The following is an 18,227-nucleotide window of genomic DNA, read 5'->3' as shown; positions in this document are numbered from 1 at the left end:
TCTGGTTTCACTTTTGCCCTCTGTCTCCCATTTCCAGCTCCAGGGCCTCATCACCTTCTGCCCAGACCTCGGGCTGACACAGACCATCCATGTTCAGGCTGCCAGCCATGAAGGTGCCACTACCGGCTCCAGCCCTGGCTCCACTAGTGCTGGCCATGGACATGGCCTCAGCCCTGCAGGCACTGGCTGTGGTTCCGGAGCTGACCCCATGGGTGCTGGATGTGGCTGGACTCCAGGTCTGCCCTCAGCCCTGGGGAAGCCAGTTCCAGCCTTTCCTGGGGCGCTGGCTCCAGCCCCAGCCTGGACACTATAGCTGGCTGTGATTCCAGACAGACTGCTGGCACTGCCCTGGCCCAACAAGCACCAAGGTCAGCCCCAGCTGTGCTGCTGCTGTGGCCCCTGCCCTGCGGAGCCTGGCTCCAGCCAGGGACACAAGCCCTGATGGGCTTCCCGGCCCCAAGGGCAATGGCTTCAGACCTAGAGGGTTTCTCCAACCCTGGCTGTGCTGCTTGTGTGATCCTGGCCCAATGGCACTGGACATGGGCATAGTTTTAGCCCTGCAGATGGTTCAGTCCCACTGGAGCAGACTATGCAACCCTGGCCCCAGTGCCGTGGAGACCATCTCTAACCCTGGCTGGGACTCCAGCTCCAGCCCTGCACAGTCACTGGAGCAGGCTATGATCCTGGCTGGACTGTTGAAAAAGCCACATCCCAGCAGGCATGAGGGTCAGCCCTGGCCAGGCTGCTGGTGTGGCCCCAGGGCCCTGGGGACCTGCTTTGGCAAGAGACACAAGTCCTGCTGGGCTCCTTTGTTCAGGGAGGCTGGACTCCCCTGTGATTGGTCCCTGGTTGGACCTCCATCTAATAGCCTCCTAACCCACGTCTCTCATCAATTAACATCTGTGGTTATGCTGAATGACATGTTGACAGATGTTAGAATTCCAGTTTTGGTAGGTTGATGCCATATCTCCTATATCTTCCTCAACTTGTTGTTCAGGCAAAAGCCTCTCTTTGGGGAAAAAAAACAAAACGCTTGCTGGCTGATAACCATCAACCACATGAGTTAAAATCATGATTGCACCCTTTCTGGAGAAAAGAGTAAAGACATTGCCGTGTTTTCGTCTTTTCATGTTTTAATGTTAGATGTAGGTCTAATGCATCAGTGATATTTCCTAACTTTGGCTCAAATTTTTTAGCTAGATAAGGCTTGCTCTAGACTTCTTTTCAGAAAGGCAGATATGACCCCCCATCACACTTTGTTTAACACTTAATATCAAACTGGGAGTATGTATGCAGTGGGGTCCTGGTAAGGTGTATTCTGTGTTCAGTACTTTTCAGTATTTGCATTATACACATGACAATGAAGTAGAGGGTCCAGCTTATAAAATTTGCAGATGAAAGGAAGCTGGTAAGGGTTACTAGTACTTTGTCCTCACCCACAACTATTTCAGATTTGAGGACAAATTATACCTTCAAATCAGTGGCACTGCTATGGGCACCCAAATGGCCCCACGGTATACCAACATTTTTATGTCTGACCTGGAACAAAGCTTTCTCAGTTCTCATCCCTAGCACCCCTCCTCTACCTGCACTACATTGATGACATCTTCATCATCCGGACATATGCGAAGGAGGCTCTTGAAGAGTTCCATCATGATTTCAACAGATTCCCCCCCACCATCAACCTTAGCCTGGACCAGTCCACACAAGAGATTCACTTCCTGGACACAACAGTGCAGATAAGAGATGGTCACATAAATACCACCCTGTACCAAAAATCCACAGACCAATATGCTTATCTACATGCCTCCAGCTTCCATCCAGGGCATACTACCAATCCATTGTTTACAGCCAGGCACTAAGGTACAACTGTATTTGCTCTGATCCTTCATACAGAGACAAACATCTACAAGACCTTTACCAAGTTTTCTTCAAACTACAATACCCACCTAAGCAAGTGAGGAAACAGTTTGACAGAGCCAGACGGGTACCCAGAAGCCACCTGCTACAAGACAGGCCTCACATGGAAAACAAGAGAACACCATTGACCATCACATACAGCCCCCACTTAAGGGCTCTCCAGTGCATCGTCAGTGATCTGCAACCCATCCTGAACAATGATCTTTCACTCTCACAGACCTTGGGAGGCAGTCCTGTCCTTGCCTACAGACAGCCCGCCAACCTTAAACAAATCCTCACCAGCCACTACAAATGACAAGCCAGTGGCTCTAGGCCTGGAACCAGCCCCTGCAATGGTCCTTACTTCCAACTCTGCTCACATATCTACACCAGCGACATCGTCACAGGACCTGACATCAACCATGCCATCAGGGGCTCCTTTACCTGCACATCTACCAATACAATATATGCCGTCATGTGCCAGCAATGCCCCACTGCAATTTACATTGGCCAAACTGAACAGTCTCTACATAAAAGAATAAATGGATATAAATCTGACATCAGGAACAGTAATGTACAGAAGCCTGTGGAGGAACACTTCAATCTCCCTGGACACTCAGTAGCGGATTTAAGGGTGGCAGTCCTGAAACAAAGAAATTTCAAAAATCAAATGGAGAGAGAATTCTCTGAGCTGCAATTTATTTGCAAATTTGACTCCATTAACCAAAGATTAAACGGAGACTGGGAGTTGCTCGCAGCTTACAAGAACAGCTTCTCTGCCCTGGATGTTAAGATCTCCCCATTAGACTCTGACAATGGCTCATACCCCCTGTCTGATCTGACTTGTTTTTTTCCTCTTTTGATACATACTATTGATAATGGGGCATTTCTACCTTGCTGATTAGACCTTGTCAACTCTGGCCCTCCCTTTTACTGGGACCCAATTATTTAAATACCTCTCTGAACCTACCCCCCCAACTCATGCATCTGATAAAGTGAGTCTTTGCCCATGAAAGCTTATGCTCCAAAATATCTGTTAGTCTATAAAGTACTTGGGAGAACATGATAAAAATTCAAAATGAACTGTTTTGAAATCAGATTAAACTCAGCAAATGTAAAAGCAAGGTACTACGCTTACCCTGGGGCTACACCAACTTGTTCTCCTGGCAGCTTCATGCTAATGAGCACTCTCACAATTTCAAATGGCTACTCATTAGCATAATCCCAGGACTACTTAACATAACCATGAGATATCTCCCTGCTGGCAGAGGCTGCTGCTGACACTAAACAGGCTGTGTCGACCTGCCTCTGCCAGCTAAAAGCCTCTGTGTCGACAACTCCTTATTCCTGCAAAAATGAAACTGCTGGGAGAACAGGTCAGTGCAGACCTAGCCTTAGGGAAGAAAAATCAAATTCATGCATATAAAGTATGAAGAACTGTCTGGGCAGTAGTAGTGAAGGAAAGGATCTGAAGGTAAAATGGATCATAAATTGAATATGAGAAAAAATTGATACAGTCGCAGAAAAGGCTAATATCATTCTGGCATGTGTTGATAGAACTGGTGCATGTAAGACACAGGAGGAAATCATCCAGCTGTACCTGGCACTGGAGAAGCTTCAACTGGAATATTGTGCCCAGTTTTGGCATCAAACTTCAAAAACGATATGGGCAAACTAGAGAAAGTCCAGAGGAATAACAAAAATGGCAAGAGATTTAGAATTAAAGTCAAAAACTGGACACATGTCCTGTGAAAAGGAAAGAGAGAGGATCTAGCAACAGTCTTCAACTATATTACGGGCTCTTGCAAAAAAGATGATTAACTGTTCTCTATGTTCACTGATGGTAGAACAAGAAGTAACGGGCTTAATGTTCAGTAAAGGAGATGTAGGTTGGACATGAGTATACAACTTTCTGCTTATGAAGGCGTTTAATACTAGAACAGGTTTCCAAGGGAGGTTGTGGAATCCACATCCCATAGGCAAGTACTTATCAGAGATGATCTAGTCACACATACTTGGTCATTTGACTGAACAGGGATGAGTGGGAAGGCCTCTTAAGCTCTATTCCAGCCCTATATATCCATGATTCTGTGATTTTATGCTCTATAGATGTGAAAGATACTGGAAAAGAAACCCAGCATAAAACCAAACAACAGTAAAACTGGGGTAGTAAAATGAGATGGTATGTGCAGGACAGAGGTATGGAAAGCAGAAGAATGGACAAGAGGTTTAAAATAATTCTACAGTTGCATCTCTTGCAAGCTGCAGTGTGGTCTGCAGGTAGACTTGCTAGGTGAAGAGCATTTACTTGCAGAGGTGGGAACATGATGTGGAAAGGTTATGAAAGATACTGGACAGAAGATGTGAGTACTGGCCTTGACGGACAACTCTGAAAACTGCCTCTATACCTACTCTACAGGATATAAACCAGAAATAAAGGATTGGTGCACCTGGCATTACAAATTAATTGAAAGAAACAAAAATCATTACTTTTATTTACTTCAGTTCTGAAAAACAAACAAACAAACAAACAAACAAACAAATACATTCCCTGGTAAAATTATAGCATGCCATAGGTAACCAAAATACGTGCTCATAAGACATACTGTATGTGATACATAAGTAATAAACTGCTTTTGGTAAACAGATTGCAGAAAAAAAGGCTCATGCTATGAAGAAATCACCCATGTATAATTATGAGGCAGCTAATGCCTCATAGCAACACTTTCCTCTTTCTCTAGGGAAGAGGGAGATTCTTCACATTAATTCTATCTCTTCTTTATATATTTGTTACCTGTTTTTCATAGAATCATTATTTTACACAAGCTTATGCTAGGTAAAGGTTCAAATAAAGTTTCAGGTGTCCCATCAAGATCTGGCATACTCAACCTCATAGTGATCCTCAACAGCAGAAGACTACAATGGCTTGGTCATGTGAGAAGAATGGGTAATGAATGTCTTACCAAAGAAATCCTCTTCAGTGAACTGTCATGTCAGTTGGGAACAAGAGGAAGACTCAAGCTAAGATTCAAGGATACATGCAAAAACACCATGAAAAAATTCAACATCGATCCAAAATCCTGGCAGTCTACACCATCAGATCAAAACACCTGGCAATGATTGCTATGACAGGGCACATCATCCTTTGATAGTATATGTGCAAGCCATTTAAAAGAACTTAGTCTTAGGAGGAAAAACTCTCAGACTCAAGAATTCAGATATAGACTAACATGCAATTATTGCAATCAACTGTGCAAATCCAGTATTGGACAAACAAGCCAAGAGAGGAGCTGCAGACTCAAACACTGCCCATAGATCCTCACCACCACTGTCTCTCAAGGCGAAAAGGGACGATAGGGTAGGAATGCTAGGCAATAAATCATGGTATAAGTAGGTATAGTAGGTGATTTCACTGGCTTCAGCAAAACACCCATTGATTAATATTGTATATTAAGAATAGAACTGTTATTTTTCAATGTTTACATTTTTAGCTAGAAAGGAGAAAGGTCTACTGGGGTATATATTTATGTACCAAAATGACATCCTGAATGCTTTGCAAAACATACATAGCAGAGAGATTTTATTTTTAATGTGAAACGTTATCCAGAGCTCTGTCCCAGATTAAGTATTGCTTCCCAGAAGATTTTTTTCTGGGTCCTCAAGGACTTTCTAGACACCTGAGAAACCAAAATTAAACCTAATTAGGCTGTTAAGCCATCACATTAATCTTGCAGCTGCTATTAGAAAGGGCCAAGCTGCTACAGGTAATGTATACTACACTGATACTACACCTGAATCTTAAACAAAAAGGCACAACATCAAAACATTTAATTTAGCTTCAAGGCAATACAGTAATTTCATGCCTCTGTGGTTCTTATTTTCTTGTAGTACTCATTTTCATTAATTATTATTCACTAGTAATTTACTGAGCAACCGAAAGTGTGAGAGACAGTCATATAAGTATGCACAATTCTTGGGCCAGGAAACTTACTTTCTATTAAGACAATTTACAGGGAAGAATATGAGTTATTTTGGAGATATGGGAAGATCAAGATGTATTTGACCCATGGCTTATCATTCCTTTTATGCTTAACTCCATACTCAGATGCCATGGTCTCATTACAGTCTGTGACAGTAAATCTGTCCTGATAGTTTAGCCTTTGGCTTTAATAATTTATTTTATGCATAATGCTAATTTAGTATTTCCATCGATTGGTTCTGTTTTTTATTCACTATAATTTGTGCCCTTTATTGGTAATGAACCCTAACTGAGTCTTTTATAAATCTCTTTAACACTAGCCTCTTCTCTTTTTCTTTTTATTCATGATTACCATTTATCTGATCCTATTTTATAAAACAATTTTAAGTCTTACCTTTTATGTTTAAGAAGATTTTCAATATCTATTTATTTGTTTCAATTAATTATAATTTAATGATAACCTTAGAAGACTCTCTTCAAGCTGCAAGTGAAGAAGAAACTCTTATTTTTCTGTATCTTCATCAGTTCAAGACTACTCTCTATTACATTGTCCTCAGAAGATGACTCCCCACCACCCTTCCTCTGTCCCAGACTCTCCACTCTCACTCAACAGAGACAGGTTTCAAAATAATTTATGCCAGTTGCACAATGCAAACTGTAAATTATTTCAAAATGCCTTATTCTGGACTGGGTGTCATCCAAATGGCACCAAAGTTCATAATAAGGTGCTATTTTGAAGGTTCCATTACCCCTCTCATAATGAGGGGTAGTGGAACTGGAATAGCATGCCCAAAATGGCAGCATTTTTTTGCATTGTGCAATAAGCCATGGCTTTGCTCTTTCAGTATACCTTTTTATCCCAAAATGGCATCTACAGCCTAAAAGTAGCCCAGAAGTCAGTGCTGATTGATGCAAGCCAGTCAAGTCTTCACCACATCACCAGCTGTGTTAACTTTCTACTGACTGTGCTAGGCTTTCACAGGACAGGTTCTTTCTTCTAGGCTTGGGCAGCCACTAGTTGGAAAAGCTCTGAAATTAAGCTAGGCTGGCACAGGACACAGAGAATAAGTGGAGGAACAGCCTTGATTAACACAGAGCCTTGGACAAATATTGGCTAACCTAATGAGGAGTCCTTTAAACTTGGATAAATTGAGGCAGGTGACCAAAGCCCACAGATAATTCATAACCATGGAGACATGTCAGAAACTGGAGAGAGGGGGAGAAGCATGGGCTGTAGTGGAAGGAACAAAGAGTGACAAGATAGAACTTTGGTGGGTGGGGACTCAAATCAGTATCTAGTTATCTATATACTAATTCAAGAAGCATGAGGAATAAGCAGCAATAACTTGAAATGCTAGGAAATAAACCCAACTATGACATAGCTGGTAGCATAGTGACTTGATGGGACAATACACGTTACTGAAGTATTGGTACAGAAGGGTACACACTGCTCAGGAAAGATCAGAAAGGACAAAAGGGAGGATGCGTTGCCTAATATATTAAAATGTATGCACTTGAGCTGAGGCTGAGATTGACATAGGACAAAGACCTGTTGAGAGTCTCTGGGTAAGCATAAAAGGGGTAATAAATAAGGGTGAAGTAATTAAAGGTATCTACTACTGAGCACCTGTTAAGGCTGATCCCCACTTTGGCACTTCAAGTGCCTAAGGTGGGTGCTCAAAGAAGCTTTAAAGTAACCTGCCACTAAAGGCTTCTGATTTAAAAACAATAACTTCCCAAGGTCACAGGTTTCCTGACCTTAGGTGATACGCTGCCTCCACTCAAGTGCAAACCCCGCTTTGAGAGCTCAGGAAGACACAGTTGGGGTGTTTCCCCATAGCCTCAAGCTTTTAACTATCACTTGGGAGACAGCTTGAAAGCAACTGACATTTCTTAATAGATGGCCTTTTACCCTTCGGCACGTGCACACAGAGCATCCTGCCTTCTAGGACATAGGAAGTATATTATAGAATTAAAGAAATGATTTTTATTAACAGAACAAAGAAGACATGCTTGGTAAGCATAGCTCGCTGCTAGATGTTACACAGCAACTGAAAAAAGGTAGATTACTGCACAGAAAATTGTTTCCATGGGATTCTGTTTAAAAGTTAGAGTCTATGGGGTGGGGATGCCTAATTCAGACTGATAAATGCCACATACCAAATCCAAAATTACAAAACAAAACAAAACAAAACAACCTGATCATGTCTGATTACTATCTCCTTTCTACTCACATATCTGTTGTCCCAAGATTCAGGCTGTTTTAGCCATGGGTATTGCTGTAAAATTCTATATTTCTATCCTGGCTCATTTCACGTTGGTGTACTTCCTCTGGCCACACAGTAACGTACAAATTACTGCTTCAATTCAAATATCACACTCTCTTCGCATTGTCTCACCAGAGTCCCTACTAACACTTCCTGGAGATTTTCAGACACCCGTTGTCCCTGGGTTTAAACCTTTACAGGTAATTTAGTTAACTGAATGGCTGGAATGGCTAAAAGAGGACAGTAGCCCTCCCATCCATCACACCACCTAACCAGGAAGAATGGTAATGAGGCTTTTTTTTTTAATGTTACAAAAATCATGCAAAACACAGGACTTGGTGGTGGTGGAGGACTTCAACTATCCAGACAGCTGTTGGGAAAGTACCACAGGAGGGCACAGATTATCCTACAAGTTCTTGAAATGCATTGAAGATTTTTTTTATTATTTTTAGAAGGTGCAGAAAGCTTTGTTGAAGGGGTGAGTACTGTTCTAAATATGATTTTAGGGAGGAACAGTTTGAGAATTTGAAAGTAGAAGGCAGTCTAGGTGAAAGTTTTCATGAAATAATAGAGTCTGTGATTCAAAGGAATAGTGCAAGGGAGAAGCACAATAAAGAAATTGTATGCCAAGAAGGCAGGTTTTAGCAAGCTTCAGGAGTTGGTAGAATCATGGAATCAGAGAATCTTAGGGCTGCAAGAGACCTTAAGAGGTCGTCTAGTCCAGCCCCCTGCCTAAAGCAGGATCAACCCTAACTAAATCATCCGAGCCATAACTGAACTTGATGATCTTTCAAGGTTCCTTTCACTTCGGCTATGTCTACACTAGCACAAATCTTCGAAATGGCCATGAAAAAGGCCATTTCAAAGATGACTAATGAGGTGCTGAAATGCATATTCAGTGCCTCGTTAACAGGCCGCTGGCCACGGCTCTTTAAAACTGCTGCATTTCACTGCCTCCTGGCTAGTCCAGACAGGGCTCCTTTTTGAAAGGACACCGGGAACTTTGAAATCCCCTTATTCCTATCAGCAAATAGGAATAAGGGGATTTCAAAGTTGGCGGGGTCCTTTTGAAAAGGAGCCCTGTCTGGACGAGCCGCATAGCAGTGAAATGCAGCAAATTTGAAGAGCTGTGGCCAGCAGCTTGCTAATGAGGCGCTGAATATGCATTTCAGCACCTCATCAGTAATCTGCAAAATGGCCATTTGCATGGCCATTTCGAAGATTTGTGTTAGTGTAGACGCGGTCTCAAGTATTCTATGATTCTATGGACATGGCCCTCACCTCCCATGAACCTCCAGTGTTCTCAATTTTCATAATTTTTTCACAGATCATCCATTTCCTCCCTTTCAGACCTGAGGCCTTGGAGTTAGAGAAGAGAAAAACTTAGTTGTCATTAAGAAAAAAAAAAGTATATACATTTATAGTTCCAGCAGTTGCAGAAAAATGTTTGAAAGCTATAACAATGCCATGCCCCTGTGCAATTGTCCCCCTTACCCCACTCCAGTCAGCAGGCCTGGATGATTCTTGGCAAGGCCCTGGAGCATGTTGGGGTGATAGAAGTAAGTGAATAGAAGGGTCAGTTGTAGGTAGATTATTTTGGAGATTATACTTCAAATGAAAAATCAGCCAGTCTTCAGATGTGAGTTTCCTTTTAAGTTTCAACATTCACATACGAAATTACAATTTTCTCCAGATCCTACACACTTTACACAGCTATCCTCCAACCCATACTTTTGCATGTGCCAAAGAGCCTGACCAGTTTTATTGAGATCCATGCAGGTCAGGCATTTTAATACTAGCTCATTTCCCTTTCTAAGCTAATTACAGAGAAAAACAAATCCTAAATGTGGTGCTGAGTGAACATATAGAACAGTCATTCATGGTACATTAACCTTACATTGTCTGATTTTAAAAATACACAGTTTGTTATTTAAAAAAAAAACCAAGAAACAAGTGACCAGCATAATTCAAGTTTCTCTTCTACTGCATTCCAAGTTATAGGCACTATCTGAAACTGATGTTCACAGTTGTATTTTAGCCTTCAAAATTTCATACTTTCACTCTTAGTGGCTCTACATAAAACGGTGTAAGCCAATGGCTTATTAATTCTGCATTTACATAAAAAAGGTTAATTTCTACATTGTTTTTTGGCCCCATATATCCCCTTACAAATTGTAGTGATTATTTTCATTATTTCATTGTGACTACCTCTACACTAGAAGCATCTGTCTAGAGAAGTTACAGTCGGAAGATTTGTTCTGACAAAACTTCTGTCGACAGATCCCATCTACTGTGACAAGGTAAGGCCGGGAGGGGGTAAGAACAAGAGGTGAAAGCAGGGCAGGAAAACAAGCAGAGTGTGAGCAGCTGGGGAGGAAGCCGCCCTGGGTCAGTTGGGGCCAGTTGGTCCCACTTAAACCTGCTTTTAAAAGAACCCTGAACCAGTAGTCAGGGGAGAGAGAGGGGAGGAGCAAAGCGAGTTTTCTAGAGGCACCAAAAGAAGGAGAGGAGGGCTCAGCCACAAGGGGCTAAAGCCCCTGCCCAGGAGGTCTGAGATGTTGGGTAAGGCCAAACAGGCTGAACACACAGGAGGAGCCAAACCAGGAGGAGGAACAGGCTGCTGCTGCTGCTGCTGCTCCTGCTGCTACCGCTGCTGCTGCTGCTACCACTGCCACTACCTGGAGGAGATACGGGGGAAGGGAATTGTCTGGGGAAGTGGCCCAGGGAAGAGCTGTGGTGTTCATGATGAGGGGAGCCCTCCCCCACCACCAGCAGCCGCACAGGGTCCCTGGGCTGGAACCTGGCATGAGTGGGTGGGGCCCAGGTTCCCTCCAGACAACCATCTCCCCCCTTCCCCTGTCTCAAGAAGGGCAATGGTGTCCGGGTCGTAGGAGAGTGAACTAAATAGAGGCTTGGAGCCTAGAAGCCTGGCCAGCCCTGCCACACTACACATAAAAGTGGATCAATCTTTTGATCTGCTGTGTCAACTCAAGGGCCCCCTAGATCATCTACATGGCTTTTTTTGTCTACAGTTACTGCTGACAAAACACATTTTGTGTGTAGATTCTCCATGAGTTTTGTCTAAAACACACCACTTCTGCCTACAAAATGCTCTGTTGTAGATATAGCCTATATGTTAAATGAAACAAGATGTGTAATCCAAATTACTAAAAGAGTTTAAGATTAAATTCAGTAAAATGTACAGCTTAAGGGACACACATAAATTAATAGTTACCTATATGTACTAAAACTGGTAGGAAATTATGTATACCATCTTACCGCAAGTGCCGCAAATGCAAATTTCTGTTTATTTAAATGTGAATTGCATACATAGGACAATACTTAAGAGACAGGTAAAATTAGAATTCTAAAAATGTGTTTTGTTGGCTCAAAAATTTGTCAAGAGAGCACTTACCTGTATAAATGTTAGCTCCTGAGAATCATCACTCTTTCTCCAGAGTTCAGGGTAATTAGGAAATATATATTTTCTGTAGGTATTTGTCAGCCAGGGACAAACCACAGATGCTTAGAAAAGGAAAGGATCTTGTTAGAGGAATTCAGACAACAGTTGACTCAAATTTCACATATTTCTTTTACGACAGCTGGTTAGCTCACTAAGGTAGCAGATTTTAACTTAGTTAAAGCACCTAGCTGAATACCATTTATTGCCATGCTCTTTATGTTCCATTAGCCTTTTTATGCTCAAACCTGTTTCACCAGGCCCAGCTTTAAACACAAATTTCTAGTTTCCAAAGCAGTGACCATATTTTTTGTCTACCTTCCCAGGTGTGATCCTGCTGCACTGAGCTGACACAGTCTCTATTTGGCTGCACAAGAGAGTAAAGACTTCCCCAGTAACTCATTTGACTGGAACCATTCAGGCTGCTAGTCTAACTAGACAACCAGAGTGTAGGGCACCAATCTGTGAGCAAATCACTTGTCAATATGCCTACGTGGCAGTAAGAGACTGAGATTAGTAAAACTCAAGGTAATAGCTACTACGTTTAACCTCAGACTTGAGAGCCCACGACCATTGTAACCACAAAAGGGGAATGCTAATGAGCGACTTTGGCAGATGCTTCCCAAAACCAAATGGGAAGAAGGGGATTTCAAAGTCCGGATGTCCTTTCAAAAGTCCCCCATCTACACTGACAGCAAGAGTTTTGAAAGCTTCACTTTCAAAATGTGTGCAGCATCCGTTATGCTAATGAGGCACTGTATATGCATGGCAGCGCCTCATTAGCATCTGCCAAAATGGCTTATTAGCATCCCCCTTTAGAAAGGGGGGTGCTAGTGTAGCCATAACCTTGGTGAGGGTCAATATGCTTATATTTGCATCCAAACATCTGACTGGAATTTCTCCAAACATTTTTGAATCTCCTGTGTGAAAATCAGGCTGATAGATCTCATGAGACTTCCAGACTTCCAGAATTTACCATTCCTAATTCATTATTAAGCCATATACATTTTAAGGCAAATTGATATTTAAGAGAATGGGGTCAGTGATTTGTCCATACCTCCTATCAATCAGATGAAATTAAGAGGTGACTATGGAAAAGATAAAAAATAATAATGATGGAGTTTGAACACTAAATGCAATGTTTTCTGTACACAGTAGCTGAAGCTGATGACTGCACCCTGCAATAGCTGGAGTCATTTTTTCCTCACAGGATCGAGAACGTAGTAATGAGTAATTGCTCTTCTTCTCCAAAAGACTCTTTTTATTGAATAGCTAGGTGAGACTACTTAGAAAAATGAAGAACATTATAGGCTCCGATGACAACACTAGGTAGATGACACCCAGTTTTGTATCACATTTTTGCATACACAAATGTTACCACTAGTATTGGCTTAGGAGAGGCTTATCTGGATGAAGATCAGCTTGCTCAAAGACAACCTGCTCAAGAACATGCAGTTCTGGTTAGAAATGTGCTAATGCAATTGAGAGCAGGTTAGCTTTACCAGTGTCCATCCATTCGACCATTTGCCTGTCTTAGTCAAAAATTTTAAATGAAGCATTTACATCCTCTGCAGTAGTTTATTTAGCTTACATTGTCCAGGCATGATCAATGGTGTAAAATGCCTTCTAGCTTCAGAAAAAAGTCACTAATCCATAACAATGTTTTTCTAACAGAAAACTAAAACTTTGTCAGCTCAGCTTACGGTTTGGGGGAATGGGAAATAATCTACTATATATTTGAGAGAGTTTGTGAGTCTGTCTGACTATGTGTCTATCTGTTTGTTTATTCAAGAACTCCTCCTAAATTGTAAGCCCCTGGACCACCAAATTTAATATGCAGCTTACTTTTATCATAACTTAAGTTCAGGTATTGGATGTGAAATGACAATGAGATGTGCCTAGAATGTGGTTGTTTCTCATAAAATGGGATATGCATCTGTCTGTCCCCTAGCTGGCTACTACACCCCTTCCCCAGTTGTTCTCACTGCAGCTGCAGCAGCCATGGACAGGTACTTTTCACCTGGCCCCAGGATGAGAGAGGCCTGTGGTTGGCCTTTCTCCCCATGGCAGCTACATTCTGAACCCCTTAATCCTATCCCTACCCCTATGATTTAAATGAAGAAAATCAAAAATAATTATAGTTTAAGACTCAAGCAACTTGTCACAAGGAAAATAAGGATAGCATTTATGTATAGGATACAGCCAAGACAAAGGTCTGTGCAGCAATTTGCAATCTCCGATTTTTCTTTCTTCCATTCTTTATTGTCTTCATCATTCTATACATCCTTTGTTGGATATCCCTTCTCTGCTCTGCGTATCTTTCGTATCTCTACACCAACTGCTTTCTTTTCCATTTTCCTATTTATCTTTGGTACTTCATTCTGCCACCTGGCAAGTTCCCAGATCAGAGAAAATACAAAATGTGGCCCTCAACTGCACTCATTCAGCCCCACAGATAACATGTGTGAATAAGTGTTGGTAAAGGTAGAATTTATCCCATTTTTCTGAAATGGGAATGATTTCTTTGGGTTGTCTATGATTGAACTAATATTTCAGTAAGATAGAAAAAAGCATTTTATTTCTATTTTTAAATTTCTTGCTCTTTAAAAATTCAAAGCTAATAGCAATTTAAAATTCTTTGTTAAAATGCTCTATGTTGTGCTATGTATTACTGCTTTCTGTGAACATTTTGTGACAACCCTTCAAATAATTATATTGTCAACAGCTAATAACATCAAACATGGTATTTGCTGTTCGCCATAATTGCCTCACCAGGAAAAAAAAAGTATCAATATTGCTATCTGGAGTTCAATGCAGTTTCCATTCATTTCACTCTTATTTTGATTTTCTAATATATTACTTTGAAATCTAGGAAGCAGCAGCTGAAGTACTCATTACTTTTGACTACAAATGGCTGCAGAATTGATGAGAAAGCTGATTTAGACAGCACATTCAATAAAATTCCCCTTTTTAAGATGTCTTAATGACAGACGTCAGTGACAAAAAATCTATGTGTCTTCCTGTATAATACAAAACAGAATTTTGTTTTGCAATTTTAAGTTCCCAGGGAGATAAAGATACAATTTTAGATTATACACTGGTCTTCAACATAAATCAAATTAAATATAAAATTTAACTGTACTGTATGCTGTATTATGTCTCCAAATTATTTGAATACTAATATAAGATCTTTCTGCATATTGGTCAATAAAGTTGAAAAGAGATACAAGCATAGTCAAATTTTAAAGAAAAAAGAAGTGAAAATATAAAGACAGAAATACAGAGGCTCACTCTACTTACAGCTAATTGGAAAGTAAAATAAAAAGCAGTGATGAATCAAAATGAATACATAACTAATAAACCATTAACACACAAAGAGAAGGTAATATTCATTTCAAAAGTCAGTTAACCTAAATCATTGAGACCTAAGTTTTAGCTTATTTAAAAGGCAGTTCCTGCCCCTTAGGCATTTAAGAATATTGCATCCAAAGGACTCAGCTCTTCATTTGTTGGACCTATCAAATCCCTCTAAGTATAAACTTGATAAATTGTCCATAAAGGAACACATGACCTCCATCTAAGATTGTAGAGTTATGATCACCCCTCAAGGCCAGTATTACTAAGGACAGAGGCAGCCACTGTTCATATAGGAAGTGATTCTTATATTCAATTAATATTTATGACTAAATTCACAAAAAAGGGACTTAGGAACTAATTTAATTTCTAGACACCTAAATTCCACAGTCAGTCTCAGTGGAATTCCTCTACTCAGTTTCTCTCAAACATTGTGGACACCTAAATTTACTTGGCACTTAATTTTTTACAGTAAAAGATGCCTGCACCTACGTTTCTGCCTCTGAGTTGGCACATTGTGTCCCTATGTCTGTTGAGCATATGCCTGAGCTCCATGATTCACATGAGCATGATTCAAAAAATGGCTGAAGACAGGTATTCTTCCACCTAAGTCACATGGGGTCCTGTAATATAGGAGGCTTTTCTCTTTTTCTGTCTTTCTCAAAGGGTTAAAGGGACTTTAAAGTACCCTGGGCACTTCGAAGTACCAGCAGGTGAGCCGCGGCTAGATGTGAGAGGGCACTTCAAAGTTTAACTCTTCGAAGTTGATGGGGGGATTTGCTTGATGAATTGCTGCATATGCACCTCAGGACTTCATTAATAAACTCCCAAACCCCTACTCCCAAACCCCTACCATTCTCCCTTTGAAGTAGGAAGCTAGTGTAGCCAAGCCCATTGAGAAGTGACTTTTTTTTTAATATGGAGAGGCAGCAAGAAAAGGAATGGAGGTGCAGAAATTAAATATAAATCAACAAAGGATCAAATTATAGAGCATTTCTGCTATCCAAATCAAAACTAGCTTTCAAATCTTTTGATGTTTTTAATCACTATTTAGAAAATTTTATATTTTATCTAAAGAACTGAGGCACCTTTGCAGGGAAAGTAGAATATCATTGAAGAGATGGATGAGTTTCTGTGTGACCATTTAAGAGCTAAACTACTGATTCTGAATATTAAAAAAAAATCTATTCTCTTTATTATGGGTAAAAATGATAGAGAGATTTAAGAAAAAACAAAAGAGAAAAACTTCTGCAGGTGGTAAACAGAGTCTAATGTTGGTGGCAACTGAAAATCATTTGGGTTAAACCCAAGTAGTACATAAGTCATGGAAAGCCAGTATGCAGGTTTGGTTGTAAAACTTACTAGGAGCAACTAGTAAAAGAATTTTATAAAAAATAGGATGTTCAGTGAGGAGGAAGATTGAGGCAGTTATAAAAATATCAGAAGCAGACCACGTTAAGAATAATTAGCATTACATTTCATATTTTAGAGAACATTTTAACACACAAATAAAGGGGCTATTTAAGGATACTGTATTCAAGGAAGAAAGAAAGCAAGAGAGTCTAACTAACAAGGATAGTGCAGATTAATTAAAAGCAGGAAAGCAGAGAAAAACAGATATGGTAAATACAGATCAAAAGTGTAGGATGATAGCTAGAAGACAGCTCCAATATTTCTTGTTTGGTAGTAAGTGACAGGATACAGATAGTAGCTAGCAATTACAACGGTTATGGAAAGGTTTAACATTCATAAGGCTTAAAATGCTGAAATCCAGAACATAAACCTATTTGAGCTTAAGTGAGAAACAAACATGGAAATATGTAAAGTAATAAATATAATTTGTAGCTATAATTTGTTAAAATGTACTCAGAACCATAACGTGTAAGTCTACTATATCATTAGTTAAAAGCAATAAGCAATTATAGTCCAGAGCTGTTCATTCAATAGTAGTTTAAGATTAGAACCAACTTGAAGTACTCAGTGAAGGGAACCCTATAATTTGACTGCAGACAAGATGTATAGAATGATGGGAGGGAAGTCTTGCATAATAACTTGATTGAATTCTTTGAAGAGAGTGCTTCCAGGGGGCAAGCATTCTGAAAGTCCCATACTTATATTTTTCAAAGTGGAAATGCTTATTTTGAATTGACTGTAGGCTTGTGCACCAATGTAACCATAGTCATAACAAACGTATTTTAAAATTGCAGTGACAAGAAACAACAAAAATAGTAAGTTATGATTAAAGGGAATTTTTCTATCTAAATCCAGGTTATTAGACAGATAGAAGAGATAGATTAACACTGGACAGATGCAATATTCTATAATATGGAACAGCACTGATTTTATGACCACTCATTTGAATTTGAAAGAACAAAGATTAAATAAAATTGGTTGAATAAAAGGTGCCAAAACTGCAATGCTTGAAATTGTCTCAGAGGGGTAGCTGTGTTAGTCTGTAGCTTCACAACAAAGGCAAACAAACAAACAAACCACCTGCAGTCCAGTAGCACCTCAAAGATATGGCAAAATCATGAAATGCCAAAGATCTAGATTTTTGGTGACCAAGCGGGTAATTGCTTGATTTGCTTAATACCGTACTTCATGAAACTAACTAACTATGGAATAATGTGTACTAACATAAGCAGCAAACATCATGATTAAGAATATGACTATCTTCAAAAGGATTTGGGCTGTGTATGTAACTGGGATAACATAGCAAAATATTTCAGTGTAGAAATATGAAATTCGACAAGTTATTATGTCAGGAAATATGTGCTAACTGGGACAGTCATCCTACACTGATCAAGGAAAGGGTTTAGGATGTTGTTGCAGGGAAAATATCAAGCCATTACTAGCTTATAGTTGCAATAAGATGGGATTCTTATGGGATTCTTCAAATGGGATTCTTATGGGATTCGTCAAATGGGATTCTTCTGTTGATTGTTATAATAGAAGAACAAAAGGGAAGAGGGGTGATACTCTGAGGCTACGTCTACACGTGCACGCTACATCAAAATAGCTTATTTCGATATAGCGACATCGAAATAGTCTATTTCAATGAATAATGTCTACACGTCCTCCAGGGCTGGCAACGTCGATGTTCAACGTCGACGTTGGGCAGCACCACATCAAAATAGGCACTGTGAGGGAACGTCTACACGCCAAAGTAGCACACATCGAAATAAGGGTGCCAGGCACAGCTGCAGACAGGGTCACAGGGTGGACTCAACAGCAAGCCGCTCCCTTAAAGGACCCCTCCCAGACACAC

Source organism: Carettochelys insculpta, chromosome 1 (genome assembly GCF_033958435.1).
Source record: "Carettochelys insculpta isolate YL-2023 chromosome 1, ASM3395843v1, whole genome shotgun sequence".
NCBI lineage: Eukaryota > Metazoa > Chordata > Testudines > Carettochelyidae > Carettochelys > Carettochelys insculpta.
Note: the sequence above shows the minus strand (reverse complement) of the source record.